At 36.7% G+C, this 20104-nt stretch overlaps 1 protein-coding gene across 1 annotated transcript in view; it reads left to right on the top strand.

Moving 5' to 3' along the window:
* Positions 1-20104, top strand: part of LOC308551646 (uncharacterized protein) — a gene marked incomplete at its 3' end in the record, with an annotated part of 55438 nt that overhangs the window by 11422 nt on the left and 23912 nt on the right. Inside the window, exon 3 of the mRNA XM_081126334.1 lies at positions 6340-6422. The remainder of the gene's footprint in view (positions 1-6339; positions 6423-20104) is intronic.

Raw genomic sequence — 20104 nt, 5'->3', positions numbered from 1 at the left:
ATATTTGACATCATGAGAATGTGCCTGGCTTTGTCTGGAAGAAAGGTTAAAAATGACAAAGACAGAATTATATCAATTATTTAACTAAATGACCAATATGCTTGCAACAGCCTCAAAATTGTTCTCTATCCAAATTGTCTAGCTGCTAATATATGTTATACATAGTTCTTTGAAAATCTTCCAGAAAACAATTATAACCCTGCTCTAATCCCAAAATATTGGTGGTACTCCATTGTCTGGAATCACACCTCTGTATATAAGGATAAGCTGTGTCTTCTTTTTTTTAAAAAAGTTTTTTATTGATTTTTAGAGAGAGAAACATCGATGTGAGAGGGAAACATCAATTTGCTGCCTCCTGCATGTCCTCTACTGAGGATTGAGTCAGAAATCCAGGCATGTGCCCTGACCAATAATCGAACTGGCAACCTTCTGGTGCACAGGATTATGCCCAACCAACTGAGCCAGGGCATAAACTGCATCTTTTATGCTCTGGTAACTTTGGGAAAATTTCTCAATTCACGTTGCCTCAGTTTTCTCATCTGTAAAATGAGGATAATAATAGTGCCTACTTCACAGAAAAATGGTGAACTTTATATAACATAATACATGTAAAATACTTAGAACATGGTGGGTGCTCAATGAATTCTAACTTCCTTCCAGGAGTGCATACCCAATGGAATTTAGTTCTTTAACTCAATTTCCTTCTGGTATTATTTACTTGCACTACATTACATTTTTGTGTGCTTTTTGATAAATATAACAGAGCCACATTGGCCATTCATGTATACAAACACCTCCTTTTTCTAAGTATTTTTTACATTTCCTATGACAGAGCCCAAGATATTTTCTTCTATCTAACCCTCCATCCTTGCACAAAGTACAGTATTGCTATGCACAAGAACACACTTAGTATTAATAAACTAACTTCTTAAACTAATGAACTTCTGGCTTCCTGATAGCAGGATTGTTTTTACTTACTGCTGAAGTAAAAGCCATTTTTAACCTTTAATTACATCCTACTTTTATTTAACAATTGTCCCCTAAATATGCTAAATGTACTGGTGCATAACTGCCATGCAGCAAGTCGTATTAGTTTACTAAATTTTCAGTATTTAAAGAACTAGAGTTTTAGCAACCAACTTCTAAAAAGGAGCACCCCACACACTTTATTAACAGAAGGTTATGCAGAGTCTTCAGAAGAAAAATTCTGGAATCTAATGAGGACCCATATTAAACATTAAATTAAAATGCCTGTGAACTTAACTCTTCTGTTTCACTAATACAATCAGCCCTCCATATCTGTGATTCTGTATCCATAGAGTCAACCAACCATGGATCAAAAATACTTGAAAAAAAATCCCAGAAAATTAAAAACAGCAAAACTTGAATTTGCCATGAGTCAAGCACTATTCTGAATCCATGAATGAAGTGATATGTAGGCACACCCTGCTGTATAGCCTATATGCAGATATAGGCTATGTGCAAACACTATGTGAAAACTCCCCAATTAATTTATTATTTAAAAAATATTTTTTTCTAAGAAAGTCAAGGTTTCCTTATGTGTGTGTGTATGTTTTTTCTTCTTCTTCATTTTGCTTTTCTCTTCTCCCCACCCTAAAGCCAGTTATTAAATCATTTACGTGTTTGGGAAAATGCCTACGTACAAAGGCTCTCCACAGTAGAGTATCAAATGAAAAAGGCAAGTTGTGGACTTCCAGTCAAGATGGTAGGAGGGGCAGAGAAGAGGAACAGCTGGTCCCACACCCACATGTGGCAGATAAAAATTGGGAAGTATATTTCAGCTGTGGAGGTCCCCCCTGAGGAGCAAGGGTATCTGAGTCGCACACCAGGGCCCCTCAGCCCAAGGTTCAGTACCAGGAAGAGAAGTCCTCATGACTTTGGGCTATAAAAACCAGCAGGGATTGAGGCTGAGGAAGAGAGAGGCTGCTGGAGTCCCAGGCAGTTCCTCTTAAAGGGCCAACTCATGGACTTACTTGGACTCACTCCCTCTGAGATCCAGCATGGGGGCAGCAGCTTGAAAGACATACAAAGAGGAACTGAATTGTTTGGCATTAAGGTGAGAGCTGGAGTAGCAGCTTTCTCCCAGATAGAAGTGCTGGCAGAAGCCATTGTTCCTTTGATGAGCCTCCCCATAAAGAGCCAGCCAGCAGGTGGATGCAATATCAGAGACTTGACAATCCTGGCTCACACTATTTGCCCCACCTTGCTGATTCCCTGAGGCCCCACTCCACCCAACTTTTGAGCCTACCTAAGCTGTTTCCAGTGTTTTTTTCATATGAATGGCCTGCCTTGGCTCTTCAGATTTTCTTAAAATCTCTCAAACAAGCAGCATCTGGCCTCTGTAAGCCCTATACCTGTTGCTAAGTGGCCACCAGCAGCAGCTGGCCTTGGTTCACAGCTTTGCTTCACCTGGGCACTTCCAAGCACAGCACATGTAGCAGCCATCTGCAGATCGCCCTGTAGCTTACACTGAATGGCCCTGGGCAGAATACAGGTGGTGGCTGACCTTGGTTTGCACCTCCCAGGAGACCTTAAAGCCGGTGTACCCAGTGGACAGCTTCAGACCACATCAAGACACCACCACCCAACCACCTCCACAAGCTAAATACTCAAGGCACAAACTCAGTAGGCACCAGAGTCCTGCTGAAGTATGTCGTGCTCTGTGGTTGGGTCCCTGTACAGCTGATCCTCCACGGTGGTCAGAGGTTGGTGGTCAGTGGTCACAGCCACTCTTTGCAGCTGATCAGCCTGGGTAAATCCCTTCCATTGATATGCCAACAGCAATCAAGGCTCAACTACAACAAGAGGGTGTACAGCCCACATGGTGGGTGCATCTTGAGTACCAAGCTTGGGTGATAGGTGAGGCTGTGCGACTGGACCCTACAGAACACCTACTATGTTAGGCCACTCTACCAAGTTTGAGAGATGTAGTAGCTCTACCTAATACATAGAAACAAACACAAGGAAGCTGCCAAAATGAGGAGACAAATAAACATGGTTATAAGGATATTCAAAGAACTTAGTTAGGAGCTCAACAGCATAAAAGAGAAATAGTCAGAAAGGAAAGAAACACTAATTGAAATAAAAAATAATTTACAGGGAATCAACAGTAGAGTAGATGAAGCTGAGAACCAATCAGCAAAAAACACCCAATCAGAGCATCAAAAACAAAAATCCCAAAAAATGAAAAAAGTGTACCAACATTTGCATCATGAGGGTACCAGAAGGAGAAGAGAGAGAGCAAGGAATTAAAACCTGTGTGAAAAAAAAAATGGTGGAAAACTTTCCTAGCCTAGTGAAGGAAATAAACATACAAGTCCAGGAAGCACAGAGAGTCCCAAACAAGAGGAACCCAAAGAGGCCCACAGCAAGACACGTCATAATTAAAATGCCACAGGTTAAGGACAAAGAGGTCTTAAAAGCAGCAAGAAAAAGCAGTTAGTTACCTACAAGGGAGCACCTATATGACTTCCAGGTGATTTCTCAAAAGAAACTTTGTGGGTCAGATGGGAGTGGCAAGAAATATTCAAAGTGATGAAAAGCAAGGACCTACAACCAAGATTTCTCTACCCAGCAAAGCTATCATTTAGAATGGAAGAACGGATAAAGAGCTTCCCAGACAAGGAAAACTAAAGGAGTTCATCACCACCAAACCAGTACTACATGAAATGTTGAAGGGTCTGAAGAAGAAGAAGAAGAAAAGAAGAAGAAAGAGGAAGAAGAAAGAAAAATATGAACAATAAAATAGCACTAAATACATATCTATCAAAAATTGAATCTAAAAAACAAAATAAATGAATAAACAAAACAGAAACAGTCTCATAGATACAGAGAACGTTTGACAGCTGCCAGATGGGAGGGGGCTGGGTGGCTGGGTGAAAAAGTGAAGGGATTAAGAGTACAAATTGGTAGTTACAGAATAGTCATAGGGTTGTAAAGTACAGCTCAGGGAATATAGCCAATAATAGTGTAATAACTATATACGGTGTCAGATGAGTGTGAGATTTATCTGGATGATCACTTAGTAAGTTGTGTAATGTCTAATCGCTGAGGTGTACAGCTGAAACTAATATAATAATGTATGTCAACTGTAATTGAAAATAAAAAGTGATGAAGAGTTTATTAAGTTAAACTGGAATTACTGTTATGTAAGGCAAATTTTGCTTTATTTTTCAATAAAAGGTTTTTATCTTTAAATAAAAGGCAGGTTGTAGATAGTATCTTCAGTATAATCTTATCTATATAAAAAGTATATAGGGTGTCCCAAAAAATGTATATATACAATGTATGTAGATTCTATTACATTTTGAAAATGAAATGTATTTTAATAAGCACTGCCTCTATAATTATTCAAAGTGTGTATACATTTTTGGGGACATCCTGTAGTTGCATGGGTGTGTGTTTTCATGCTCATAGGAAAACATCTGAAAATATGTACTAAAGGAATTAGATGGAAGCAAACGTTTGAACATTTTATTTTCTATCCGAAGTATTTTTTGAGTTTTTAAACAACAGACATGTATTATGTTTAGAACTAAAAAAGAAAAAGTTAAGGCAGCAATGAATAACATTGTTTGAATAAAATTTGGATTGTTATTTATTCAATCAAGGTTTATACAGAGGGCTAGAGTCCTATCCCAATTATCGCATTTGCAAAGTAGGAACTATCTTTTGCTTGAGCAGCACTCATAAAGCCTGATCTGAGGTATCATCATACACTGGTACCTTACAAAATGTACCACTTGCCAGCTATCCATGCTTTCTTCTGATTGTTATTTGAAGCCTCTATACAAAGTTGTTCTTTCCCAAACATGGTATTTTGTTGGGACACTAAAACAGTATCAGAGGCAGCACTGATAATGATTGCAAAATAAGTATTTTAATTTTTTTATTTGAATTGTTTCCTTTGCTCTTATTTTGAAACTCATATTATTTTTCCTATTAACAGCTGTTTTTTATCTTTTATCTTTTTTGTTTTGCTTTTTAAATTTCTTTTTAATTTTTTCAATTACAGTTAACATACAACATTATATTAGTTTCAGGTATACAACATAGTGATTATTTATATAACTTATGAAATCATCACCCTGATAAGCTTGTTACCATCTGGCACCATATATAACACCATATATAATTATTACAGTATTATTGACTACATTGTACAGCTATTTTTAATGGAGAAAATGCCTTGCTTCTAGAAGCTTATGTTGCCTAGAAAATGAAGATCATGAGTGGATCAAACATTCTTCTGAAAAGTTTATTTTTTCCTTTGTTGGAAAAATTTTAGCCAATTCTCCAAATATCTGTTTAGATTTTTTTGATATTCTTTTTCCCCCGTGCTTTGTGATAATTTGAAGAAATTTCAAGCCATAAAATGTTACTTGATTATAAAATATCTAGGGAAATTGCATTTTTCTGCAAATGATGTGTATATAATTTAGCTGCAAATGATGTACATTTGCTTATAAGTTTACAATCTCTTACTAAGAGTTCTGTTTATTTCTGTAAAAGTCATATACTTACTGTACTGTAATTTGAAATCAATAAACTGAAGTTATTATAAAATAGTAAAAAATATAAATGGAATGCACATTTTATGGAGATAGCTATGACAACTGATAAAGTATTCTAGTAACTATTCCCTTCTTGCATTCCTATCATTTCACAATTTCAGGCCACTGTAATTTCCCCTCTGGATCATAGATCTCATTCTCTTCAGTTACCTCCTACCTTAAGCTCTCTTGCTCCCCCTATAGCCTAACATTCTATTGTGAAATCAATCTTTCTAAAATGCTAGTATTTTTATTTATTTTATTTATTATTTTTGTTGTTATTTGTTTCATTTTTCTTATTTTTTTTAAATTTTATTTTTGTTTAAAATATTACAGATGTCCCTTTTTCTCTCCAATGACCCATTCCACCCTGTCCCATTCCCCTCCCCAGTCCCTCTCCCCACCATTGTCCATGTCCTTGGGTTGTGCATATATGCATATAAATTCTTTGGTTACTCTCTCCCCCTCCATCCACCCGCCCTCCTCCATCCCTCTGACATTCGTCAGTCTCATCTATGCTTCCATGTCATTGAATCTATTCTGTTCATCAGTTTATTAAGTTCTTTAGATTATACCATGGAATACTATGCACCTGTAAAGAAGAAGGATCTCGTACCCTTTGGGACAGAATGGATGGACCTGGAGTATATTATGCTAAGTGAAATAAGCCAGGCAGAGAAAGACAAACATCACATGATCTCGCTTATACATGGAATATAAAATGCTAGTATTTTTAACATGCCTTACCTTTCTTGAAAATCTGCAGTGAATCCTCATTTAAAGGCAGAATGGTGTAGAGAAAAGAAGCCTGGCTTTTAAGTGCATCTTGGTCATGCCATGCAGCCTTTGGTAAGTAATTTTATAGATCTTAGATTCTAGAATCAAATATACCTACATTTGCCACTTGCTAGCTGTATGGCCTTGGAAAGTTACTTAACATCACTAATTCCCTGGTCTCCTTATTGATAACACGTGAAAAATAAGATATAACTATATCAATTAAGACTTTTTTAGTTGTAAGCAACATAAATCAACTCTGCCTATCTTACTCAAAATTTAATTTATTGGAAAAATAACAGGTTCTCACAGAATCTGAGGAAGGCTAGTGAGTCAGGTCTGAAAACAGGCAGGAACTGAAGTGTCTCTGGATACCTAGGAAGTGGTAAATACAGCAAGGGCTTCATGACCAGAACAGTCTAATAATGATATTAAGGATGAGATAAACTGGAACTTCAGTCATTTTCAATTTGATTTCTTGCCCCTCACTATAGAAGGGTATGGCTTCTAGTTATAGTCCCATTGGTCTCTTCTCAAGAGAAAATCAGAGTGCCATGAGAATGAGGAAATGGATGCCTGGTATCCAGCAAATGTCCACTATGCATGTAAACCAAAGGTCACATGGCAGGTGCTCAGTAAATGGCCATTTTAACAGGATGAAGTCTGGACAACTTAATCAGGCATTAATAACCATTCACTTTCTAGCCTCAACATATATTTTCAAATTTACATTTCTCCAAAATTCTCTACATAAACCCTGAATTCTCATCTCTGCCCTTCTCACTCAGTGCATTTCCCCTCCCTGAAATGCTCTTAGCCCCTCTCACTTTTTAATATCCAATTCATCTCTTCTAATGCTCAGTTTAGCTCTTTTTTTTCTGATCCATGAATCACTAATTTTCTGATTCCTCATCTTCTCTTAATCATGGATTGCTTCTTGAAATCTTTTGGGAATGGTAGTCTCCTATTGTCTAACCCTTTATTGGCCTTACTTATTTCTCCCAACTAGATTATAAATTCCTTGACAGAATAGATCATGTATCATATATTTCTTTGTTTCCTTGATGGTGCTTCCAGTGTTATGCACATATTAGGTGCTCATAAATGTATGATAAATGAATGCAAGGAATGTAAGTAGTCAGCTTGTGGTAATTCTTTTAAAGGTACAGAAAAAAACCTTGAATGTTGCCTTTGATGTAGGTCAGTCTAATTTAGGAGAGAAAAAATAAAAGCATGAAGCACCCCAGAAGCAATTATATTAATACATAAAAAATATCATGTGAGAATATTATATATTGGTTCTAAGGGCATATGAAGGCAAAAAAAAAGCAGGAGATAACTACATATATGTGAGGTACAAACCAATTGCCTTGTCTGAGATGAAGTGTTCACTTTAGGAAAGAATAAGAGATAGCATTGGAGAACATTGGCTGGGGAAGACTTTGAAAGAGAACTTTTTGTTGTTGTTGTTTTAATTGAATTTATTAGGGTGACATTGGTAATATTATTGAAGTTTCAGGTATACAATTCTATAATACATCATCTGTGTATTGTATTGTGTGTTTACCACTGCAAGTCAAGTGTCCTTTCATCACTAAGCATAAAGTTATTGAAGTATATCCATGCTGTAGCCTGTATCAGTAGGTTGTTCCTTTTAATTGATTAATAGTATTCCATTATATAGATATATCACATTTTGTTTATCCATTTACTAGGTGACGGACATTAGATTTTTCTACACTTTATTGCTATTATGTGTAATGCAACTAAATTTACACACATCTCTAAGTGGACATATATATATATATTTTGTTGTTGTTCAAAATATTACAGATGTACTTTTTTCTTCCCAATGAAACATTCTGCCGCGTCCCACCCTCCTCCCCAGTCCCTCTCCCCACCATTGTCTGTGTCCTTGGGTTGTACATATATGCATATAAATTCTTTAGTTACTCTCTCCCCCTCCACCCACCTGCCCTCCTCCATCCCTCTGAGATTTGTCAGTCTGATCCATGCTTCCATGTCATTGAATCTATTCTGTTCATCAGTTTATTAAATTCTTTAGATTCCACGTATAATCGAGATCATCTGATGTTTGTCTTTCTCTGTCTGGCTTATTTGACTTAGCATAATTTTCTCCAGGTCCATCCATACTGTCCCAAAGGGTACAAGTTCCTTCTTCTTTATAGCTGCATAGTATTCCATGGTGTGAATGTCCCACAGCTTTTTTATCAACTCATCTACTGATGGGCACTTGGGCTGTTTCCAGATCTTAGCTATTGTAAATTGCGCTGCTATGAACATAGGGGTGCATATATTCTTTCTGATTAGTGTTTCAAGATTCTTAGGATATATTCCTAGAAGTGGTATCACCGGGTCAAAAGGCAGCTCCATTTTTAATTTTTTGAGAAACCTCCATAATGTTTTCCATAGTGGCTGCACCAGTCTGCATTCTCACCAGCAGTGTACTAGGGTTCCCCTTTCTCCACATCCTTACCAGCACATGTGATTTGTTGATTGTTGACGGTAGCGATTCTGACAGCTGTGAAGTGATACCTCATTGTGGTTCTAATTTGCATCTCTCTGATGATCAGTGAGGTTGAGCATTTTTTCATATGTCTCTTGGCCATCTGTATGTCCTCTTTGGAGAAGTTTCTATTCAGGTTTTTTGCCAATTTTTAAATTAGATGTTTGTCTTCCTCTTGTTGAGTTGTATGAACTCTTTGTACATTTTGGAAATTAGTCCCTTATCAGCTACATTCTTGGCAAATATGTTTTCCCAGACCATGAGTTTCCTTTGTATTTTGAGGCTGTTTTCTTTTGCTGTGCAGAAGCTTTTTAGTTTGATGTAGTCCCACATGTGTATTTTTTCTTTTGTTTCTCTTGCCATAGGGGATGTATTAGTAAAAATTCCACTACGTGAGGTGTCTGTGACTTTACTGCCTATGTTTTCTTCCAGAATTTTTATAGTTTCACAACTTACATTTAAGTCTTTTATCCATTTTGAGTTTATTTTTGTGTATGATGTAAGTTGGAGATCTAGTTTTATTTTTTTGCATATACCTGTCCAATTTTCCCAGCACCACTTATTGAAGAGACTGTCTTTACTCCATTGGATGCTCTTGCCTCCTTTGTCAAATATTAACTGACCATAATGGCGTGGATTTATTTCTGGGGACTCTATTCTGTTCCATTGATCTATATGTCTGGTGTTATTACCAATACCAGGCTGTTTTGATTACAATGGCTTTGTAGTACAGTTTGATATCTGGTAAAGTGATCCTTCCCATGCTATTCTTTTTTTTTTCAAGATGACTGCAGCTATTGGGGGTCTTTGTTGGTTCCATAGAAATTTTCAAAATGTTTGTTCTAGCTCTGTGAAATATGCTGTTGGTATATGAATACGAATTGCATTGAATCTATAAGTTGCTTTGGGTAGTATGGATATTTTAATGATATTAATTCTTCCAATCCATGAGCATGCTATATTCTTCCACTTGTTTATATCTTCCTCTCTTTCTTTTTTCAGTGACTTGTAGTTTTCCGAGTAAAGATTTTTTATGTCCTTGGTTAAGTTTATTCCTAGGTATCGTATTTTTTTAGTTGCAATGGTAATTGGTTCTTTTTTTAGCTTCTCTTTCTGAAAGTTCATGCTTGGTGTATAAGAATGCCACCGATTTCTGGATGTTGATTTTGTATCCAGCTACCGTGTCAAATTTGTTTATCAAATCTAGTAGTACTTTGATGGAGTCTTTAGGGTTTTCTATGTACAATATCATGTCATCTGCAAATAATGACAGTTTTACTTCCTCCTTTCCAGTTTGGATACCTTTTATGTTTTCTTCCTGTCTGATGGCTGTGAGAAGAACTTCCAGTACTATGTTGAATAAGAGTGGTGAAAGTGGACATCTCTGTCTTGTTTCTGTTTTTAAGGGAAATGGTTTTAGTTTTTGACCATTGAGTATGATTTGGCTGTAGGTTTGCTATATATGGCCTTTGTTATATTGAGGTATGATCCCTCTATTCCTGCTTTGCTGAGAGTTTTTATCAGAAATAGGTGCTGGATTTTGTCAAATGCTTTTTCTGCATCTACTGATGTGATCATGTGATTTTGGTCCTTCATTTTGTTTATGTGATGTATCACATTTATTGATTTGCTGATATTATACCAGCCTTGCATCCCCAGAATAAATCCCACTTGGTCTTGGTGTATGATCTTTTTAATGTATTGCTGGATCCAGCTTGCTAGTATTTTGTTGAGAATTTTAGCATCTATGTTCAGCAGAGATATTGGCCTGCAATTTTCTTTCTTTGTAGTGTCTTTATCTGGTTTTGGGATTAGGATGATACTGGCCTCATAAAAAGAGTTTGGGAGTTTTCCCTCCTCTTGAATTTTCTGGAATAGTTTCAAAAGAATAGGTGTTAATTCTTCTTTGAATGTTTGGTAAAACTCTCCTGTAAATCCATCTGGTCCAGGACTTTTGTTTGATGGGAGTTTTTTGATTACTGCTTCCAATTCATTAGTTGCTATCGGCCTATTCAGGTTTTCTGCCTCTTCTTGATTCAGCTTTGGAAGGTTGTATGCTCCTAGGAACTTGTCCATTTCACCCATGTTGTCCAGTTTGTTGGCTTATAGTTGCTCATAGTATTTTCTTGCTATCCTTTGTATATCTGTTGGGTCGGTTGACATATTGCCCTTTTCATTTCTGATTTTATTTATTTGGATTCTTTCTTTGTTTCTGAGTGAGTCTGGCTAAAAGTGCATCAATATTATTGGTATTTTCAGAGAATCTGCTCTTGGTTTCATTGATTTTTTTGTATTGTGTTTTTAGTTTCTATGTCATTAGTTTCTGCTCTAATCTTTATTATATTACTTCCTTCCTTCTACTTCCTCCAGGCTTTTCTTGCTCTTCTCATTCTAGTTCTTTTAGTTGTGTTAGATGTTTTATTAGAGTTTTTTCTTGTTTCTTGAGATAGACCTGTAATGCTTTGAACTTTCCTCTCAGGACAGTTTTTGCTGTGTCCTATCAATTTTGTGTTGTTGTCTTTTCATTTTTTTCCATGAAGTGTTTGATTTCTTCCTTGATCTCATTGGTAACCGATTCATTATTTAATAACATGTTATTTAGCCTCCATGAGTTTGAATATTTTTGAGTTTTTTTTATAGTGGTTGATTTCTAGTTTCATGACATTGTGGTCTGAGAAGATGCTTGATATGATTGGGTGGACATATATTTTCATTTCTCAAGGTTAGATTCCTTGTAATAAAATTCCTTTTTTGGTAAATTTGTTTTTAACTTCTTAAGAAACTGCCAAAATATTTCCCAAAGTAGCTGTTACATGTTATATTCCCACCAGCAATGCACAAGTGGTTTACTTTCTCTACATCCTTAGCATTTAGTATCACTTGTCTTTTTGATTACAGGAATTCTAATGGATGCATTGTAGTTTGTTGTTGGGATTTTGATTTACATTTCCCCAAATCACTAATGATGTTACATATATTTACATGCCTTTTTTTGCCATTTGTATATTTTCTTTGGGGAAATGTCTATTCAAAGAATTAGTTCATTTTTAATTGAGGTTTTTTCTTTTCTTCCTAATAGTTATTGAGTTATAAGAGTTATTCATATATTCTGTATACAAGGCATTTATCAGACCTATGATTTGCAAGTACTTTCTTCTGGTCTAGGGTTTATATTTTTATTTTCTTATTAGTGACTTTTTAAGAGTAGAAGTTGATAAAGTCCAATATATCATTTTTTTTCTTCTATGGATTATGCTTTCAATATTATACCTATGAACTCTCTGCCTTCCCCAAGATCATGAAAATTTTCACCTATATTTTGTTCTATAAGTTTTATAGTTTTAACTCTTAAATTTAGGTCTGTTATCCATTTTGGGTTAGTTTTTTTATATGGTGTAAAATAAAGGTCACATTTTCCTTTATTTTTTTAAACATGGTATCCAATTGTCGCAGCACCATTTGTTTAAAAGACTATCCTTTCCCCATTGAATTTTCTTGGTATCTTTGTGGGAAATAAATTGACCATTAATGTAAGGTTTTATTTATGAACTTGCTACTCTGTCCCACTTACCTATGTGCCTATCTTCATGCCAATACTACACTGTCTTGATTAACTGTGCCTTTATCTTAAGTTTTGAAATTGGAAGTGTAAGTCCTCCATATAAATTTTAGGATCAGCTTGTCCATGTCAATTTCTACAAAGAAGCCAGCTGGGATTTTCACAGGGGTTGCATTTAGTGCATCCATCAATTTGGGGAGAATTGACATCTTGATAATACTGAGCCTTCCAACTTAAGAGAATGGAATATGTCTCTATTTATATTATTTAATTTCTCTTCATTTGATTATTTAATTTCTCTCAGCAATGTTTTATGGTTTTCAATGCATAAGTCCTTGCAGAACTTCTGAGTTGAATGAATTGGGGGTGCGGACTATGGAACAGCTTCAGGGCTTAATGCCACACATTCCTGCTTTTTGTACCTCAACACAGTAATTTTTCAAGAATGAACTTTTCTCAGATGGATGTATGGTTTTGATCAATTTCCAGAGTGCAGAAATGGTTGCTTGTGTTAATTTTGTCCAGGTTTATAGTGTTTTTTTTGGGGGGGGAGAAGATTTCCCAACATTCTCATCCAGCTAGATAAGTTCTACTGTGTGTATTTTAGTGAGAATTTGTGTTCCAGGCACTTCTTACTCCAAAAGCCAAGTGATAGGAGCTATGCCAATTCAGTAAAAAAAAAAAAAATTTGTTAAACTACCACTTGTCTTGTAAAGACAAAACATACAGGTCACTGCATAAGTTTCTTCGTTGTATTATGTGTTTAGAGTTGTGATAAAACAGGGACTAAGATTGACTACATAATTTAATTCAAATAAACAAACAGATATATTGAGAACCTATTATGTACTCAATGATCTGATACTATAGATAGTAACAGATCATTTTTGCTGCTCTAAAGAAATTTTTCATGTAGTGTCAGAGTCTAAACTAACTGAAGTATAGAGTAGATCACTTTTGAACCCAGCCTCTATATAATCAACTGCTTATTCAAAATCTCTACTTGGATATCTAACAGGCACCTCAAAATTAACATGCACACACAAAAAAATTGCTCACCCACTCTTTACCACTTATCTTCTTTAGTGAGCCCCACCTCAATAAATGGCACCTCCCTATGCCAAGTCCCACATAGTTGGTAATCATCCTTGATTCCCTTTTCTCTCTTACCCCATATTCAATCAGTCACTGAATCCTCTTGGTTCTACCTCCAAAATAAGATCTCATATCTGCCATTTTTCTCCAACTCTAGTGCCAACATCCTAGTCCAGACCATCTTTATTTACTGCCACCACCCCATTCTTAACTATCATACCTGGACTACTACCTAAAATATCACCCTGTATTTTTTCTTAGCACACTAATGTAATTTCTCTATACACGGGCAAGATGATCTTTTACAAATGAATATGTGATCATCTCACTTCCTTGCTTAACATTTTCAGTGGCTCCACACATACTGTACCATAGGATGCTCAGTTAAGGGTGTTGTTCAAGAGCCATGGCATTCTAGCCCCAACCTAGTCCAGGTAACCATTTCTCACCTAGATTAGCATTCCTTCTGCATTCTGTCATACTTATTTCCTATCCATTTTCCACGTAGTAGAGATAGTGATTTTTATTTTCTTTTTTTATTGAGAGTGATTTTCCTAAAATAGAAATATGAGCATGTCTCTTCCTCCTCTGTTCAAAACGCTTCCCATGAGTACCAGGAATGGTGTGTGGCTGCAGGGTAAGGCTGGAGGAGGAAATGGCAGAAGTGGCAGGAGCTGCTGGGCCAGGGCCTCACATACTGGCCGAGGAATTGGACTTCACCCTGAGGTGAAAGTCATTGGAAGACTTTTTAAACATCCTTTTTAGCCCAGCCTGGTGTGGCTCAGCAGTTGAGCATCGACTTAGGATCCAGGAGACCGTGGTTCCATTCCAGGTCAGGGCACAGGCCCGGGTTGCAGGCTCGATCCCCAGTAGAGGGCGTGCAGGAGGCAGCCAATCACTGACTCTCTCATCATTGATGTTTCTCTCTCTCTCTCCCTCTCCTTTCCTCTCTCTGAAGTCAATAAAGATATATTTTTTAAAAATAAACATCCTTTTTATTGTGATTTTTACCACTATAGAAGTCTATGCAAATTTTAAATGTGCATAAAGAAAATAAAAATCATTGTTACGAAAAAAATAATCAAAAAACCTCTTCCCATGGCTTTTTGGACAAAGTATAAAGCATATAATATTGTCTACAAGATCCTTCATGATCATGCTCCAGCCCATTTCTCCAGTATTATCCCATGGCACTATCACCATTGATCTTTACCCTCTAGTCATTTTGGCCTACTGTTTCTTTAAGGAGCCAAGTTTATTCTTGCCTCAGTACCTTCACATATGTTTTCCTTTTGCCTTGGACAGGCCCCCATCTTGTTTACCTGGCTAATGACTATTCATCTTTCTAATTTATACTTGATATCCATTGTAGTTTGGATTAGCTTCCCTAATCTTGATATTACTGGCATACTGACAGAATAATAAATAGTGTCTACATGGATAAAAACAAATATTATGTCTGTAGGGAAGGGAATGTGGGTGTCATCCATCCATCCATTAGCAATCAATGAGAGAAAGAGGTGGTGATGCAAAATATGCTTACTTTTCCTAGTCTTTTTATTGTTTCTTGTTGAAATTTTCCTTATGGCAATGGTGTTCAGACTTTATACCATAATAACCTGAGGAAATTATTAAAATTATAAATTTATATGTCTCATTTCCAGATATTCTAATACAGTTGGTCTGGCATGGAGCACAGAAATCTGAATTTTTAAAAACACCCTATATGTTGCTAATCTTGAGGGTTAGTGGACTATACCTCGAGCAACACTATTTTACAGAGAACTTTGCTGTCTTTAAATAAGCCTGTGGTTCTTTGTGTTCATTTGTTGCTGGGCAAAATGCCAAAGGTTTCTGTGAGGTTTCTGTTAATTGGCTAAATTGATAGCCGGTTCCAGGCCTCTCATTGGTCACTGCTGTGTGCACAAATCACAGAGAGCATTGAGAAAATGGACATAGTCTGTATAAAAATAACAGATTTGGGCCAGAACTAGGGGAAGACAAAATGGCTGCCAGCCTCACAGGAGGCTGTAGTCTGTGCTCATAGGCAAACAACAGAGAATAAAATTCTCTGAAGACACCTTCCCTGTTCAGAAGCAAAAGCAAAATTGCACGTGATGTTGCCAAACAGTAGCCTAGGACCTAGGAGATATTACTGCCACCCCATAAATCGCCATCATACACCCCCAATCTCTGTGATCTAGCATAACCACCTCAAATAAAACAATCTAAGTAGAATCAATGTACTTGACTTATGGAAAAGTGATTTTAAGTCCCTAATTTTTTCTAAGAACATGATTATTGCCCCTAAACTCCTCTTATATAGATATTTTTAAAATTTGTCTGGAAATAAGTAACTATTTAAATGAAAATGTACAGTTGGAAGAGGATTTCAGAGATGGGGGAAAGGGAAAAGAGTAAGAGCAGAGAATCTGTTGAGAGTGGAGCAGGCTACTATTATAATCAAGTGGCAGAACTAGGGTTTGAATCAGACTCTTATGTATGTATACTTGTTTTTATTATATTTTTCTAACATTAGTGTGTGTAACAGTCATCTGAGGGCATGTTAAAAATGTAAGTTCTGCCCTGGCCAGTGTGGCTCAGTTGACTGAACATTATCCCTATGCATGGAGAGGTCTGTGGTTCAATTCCCGATCAGGGCAAATGCTCAGGTTTCAGGCTGGGTCCTTGTTTGGGGTGTGGGTAGAGGCAACCAATTGATGTTTGCTTCTCTCTCACATTGGTGTTCCCTCTCTCCCTCCTCTCCCTTCTCTCCCTCCTCTCCCTCTCCCTCTCCCTCTCCCTCTCCCTCTCCCTCTCCCTCTCCCTCTCCCTCTCCCTCTCCCTCTCCCTCTCCCTCTCCCTCTCCCTCTCCCTCTCCCTCTCCCCTCTCTCTCTCCCTCTCTAAAAACATATTTTTAAAAATGTAAGTTCATGCCCTGCTGGCTCGGCTCAGTAGTTGAGCATCGACCTAGGATCCAAGACATCACGGTGAGATTCCTGGTCAGGGCACATGCCCGGGTTTCAGACTCGATCCCCAGTAGGGGATGTGCAGGAGGCAGCCAATCAATGACTCTCATCATTGATGTTTCTATCTCTCTCTCTTCCTCTCTCTGAAATCAATAAAGATATATATATTTTAAAATCTAAGTTCATGACTGCAGAAATTATTTAGTAGTTCTTCTGTGGAGTTGAGAAATAGTTTCTCAGAGGAAGATTCTCAAACTTTTTCATTTCAGGATTCCTCTTTATTATTACAAATTACCGAGGACCCCAAAGAGCATTTGTTTATGTGGTAAATAACATATGAGAAAACTTTTTAGTATTAAAAACTAAAAGTGAGAAATGTTTAAAATACTGCCCTGGCTGGTTTGGTTCAGTCGTTAAAGCATCAGCCTCGGACTGAAGGGTTCTGGGTTTGATTCCAACCAAGGGCACATACCTCCCTTGGTTGCAGGCTCAATCCAGGGCCCCAGTGAGGGCGAGTGATGGAGGCAACCAATCGATGTGACTCTCTCTCCCTCTCTCCCTTCCACTCTCTCTGAAAAGCAATGGAGAAAAAAATATCCTCAGGTAAGGATATATATATATATATATATACTTGAAAATAGCAGTAAGACCATTACATTCTCACTAGATAACATTTTATGAAAAGTAACTATATTTTCCAAAGTAAAAAATATTTAGTGAGCAGAAATGCTGTATTATTTTATATTTTAAAATCTCTTTAATGCTGACTTAATAATTCTCATATCTGCTTCTACTTTCAATCTGTTGTGATATGATGTTTTCATAGAAAAAAATGAAGAAAATCAGGCCCCATACAAAAAAATATAGTTGGATAAAGGGGAAGCTTGCAGACTCCCTGAAAGGATCTTGGAGACCACCATGGGTGCCAGGACCATACTTACAGTTACTGTCTTAGAGTAATATCTGCTATTGCCATCAGAAAGGTCTTTGTTGGTCATTCTAGGTTGGTCATCAAAGTTTAGGGACACCAAGGGAGGTAGAAAATTAATTTATTCCTTAGGTTGTTTTCTATTGTTAAATTATTTCATACAATTTATGACAATATAGCTCTTTGTTAATTTACTTTGTAAATTTGAAAGCACTATAGAAGTATAAAATAAGAGTCCAGGTCTTGGGGCAGAATTTTATTTAAATTTATTGGGTTTCAGGGAGTTTCCAGGTGCTCAGACTGCTGCTCGGCAACTGGTGTGAGAGAAAAAGGGTCCCTGAGGCTTGGGTAAGAACCAGGAGGCCTGGATGGGAGCAGCAAGGCTTGGGTGAAGCCTTGAGTGGCAGCAGCAGAACCAAAGTGTACAACCAGGGACTGGTTTCCAAAACACTCCCACTGGTTGCATCTCTGGCTCTTCATTCTTGTCGACCTTGTGGGGTGTGTGTGTGTGTGCGCGCAAGCACTTTTTTTTCTGTGTCTTTTGCCCTGAATGGTTTGCCTGATATCTAAATTAAGAAGTTGACTCCTGCTGTAGCTGGTTTTGCTCAGAGGTTAGAGTGTTGACCCGCAGACAGAAGGGTCCCAGGTTCGATTACAGCCAAGTCATGTACCTATGTTGCAGGCTTTAAATCAAGTTGCTAGGGGTTCAGTCTTGGTTATATCAATGAGACCTTGGGCAAATTACTTAAACTTCCTGAGACTGAATGTCCTCATCTGTCAAATGAGAAAAATAATAATACCTACTTCCTGGAGCTGGGACAATTAAATGAGATAATTTGTGTAAACCACTTGGAACAGTATCTGTTCAAGGTGAATACTAAATAATTGTAACCATTATTACATGATTCATGATAATAGTAATAAGAATATCAAGTCTCTACATTTATATAGACTTTCACAATTTTCACACCATGCCCAAAGAGTATTTCATTTGAACCTGGGGACAGGAGATGGAACTGTAAAGAGAATGATCATATATCAACTCAATTTTCAGATATGAGAACTGAGACACAGAGAGGTTCCATTATTTGTGGGAGAGCACTCAGCAAGTAAATGGGGGAGCTGGGCCCTCAACTCTAATGGTAATGAACTCTAATAATGATTCAATGTATTTGTGATGTTAATGTAGTATTCCCAGTGAATTTTCCTAAGACACTTTATTGGCCTTTATCAAGCAAACTCATCCTCAGTGCTCTTTCTTGAAAGGAGAACTGTTTTTGCCCTCACCCCCAGAGGAACAATTCTGAGTCATCTCTTCCACATAGTTTTCCAAAGCAGGCCAGTCATGGAACTGTAGTTCCCTTTGATTCCAGCATAATAATGTAATGGCAATACAAGTTTTCAGTTTGTGATGCTCCTGAGCACACCTTACTATTATTCCCAATAAGCATCTATGATTTAATTATTGTAACAAATAAGTCTATGTGATCTTGCTTCTGAATTTCTAGGAAATGTATATATGTACTCATTTCTAATGTGAGAAGAGATGTGACATGTAAATGTACCAAGCTTCAATAAGTAACTGTGAGGCTTTTAGCTATTTCATAACTGGTATATTCATATAAATACACATTACATGAAATTCTCTGTTCTGTTTTTAGAAATACATTTAAAAAATCATGTGAGAGTGGCAGGGTACAGAAGATAGTGATTGAAGCATCAATACATGTAAAACTAAGTAAGGCTATTTAAAGCCATGTATAAATATATGTGTTTTAAACTGTGTTCTCTGGGAAAATAGGAAGAAGTTCCACTGGTATTTTGCTTCTTATGCTAACTTCATTTTTTATAAGTTGTTATAGGAGATAAAAAGTGTATTCTGGCACTACTAGATTCTAGGGAAAAGTTGACAGATTTTGAACTGCAAACCAATTTGGATACACAGTGTGTTGCCTCAAGAGGCATCTCATTATCCTCTAATAAAAATATATATCACTTTAACACTAAATGTAGATGAAATTATAAACAGTAAATGGAAGGTTCAGTTCTATCTTTCTTTGAAAGTCTAATATATTAATGACATTCTATTTATGTCCTGGTAAGTGTGAAAAAAATTGACTTTACATACTCAGTACTAAAAAAACACACTGATGTACCAAGCTTTGTGAACTGAGGAATTTCTTCAAGGGTTTCTACAAAATTCACATTATGAGACATCTGTTAAATAGAAACTGGAACAATAGGGAGAAGATATGTGGAAAACTATAATTTTGAGGTGTAGTTTCATGGGAGTCATGTCACACAGATGGAAAGAAAGTAGAAACCAATTAGTTTGGGTTCATGCAAGATGGTCCCTTGAATAGTGGCACTGGAATTTAAAGTGCTCCTAGGATATTTTGATTACATCATCTATAGCTACATCTTACCACATGTAAACATATATTATAGGTCAAAATCAGTTGTCAAACAAGACTCAAAAATGTCACTAGGGAGTATCCAAAACTTATCAAATGCACTAACAAAGTTAGAACCTTCTTGGCAAATACTTAGTTGAATTTGTCCTTATGTATATAATGCTTTTCTATGGAGGGTTTCTTGAAATATTGACACTGGCACTATAAACAATAACATTATTCTGTTCATGGTTTCTTGATTAGGACAAAGTGATAAAGGGG

This window comes from Miniopterus schreibersii (assembly GCF_964146895.1).
Source record: "Miniopterus schreibersii genome assembly, chromosome: X".
NCBI classification, from domain to species: domain Eukaryota; kingdom Metazoa; phylum Chordata; class Mammalia; order Chiroptera; family Miniopteridae; genus Miniopterus; species Miniopterus schreibersii.
This window is presented reverse-complemented; position numbering and strand designations above follow the sequence as displayed.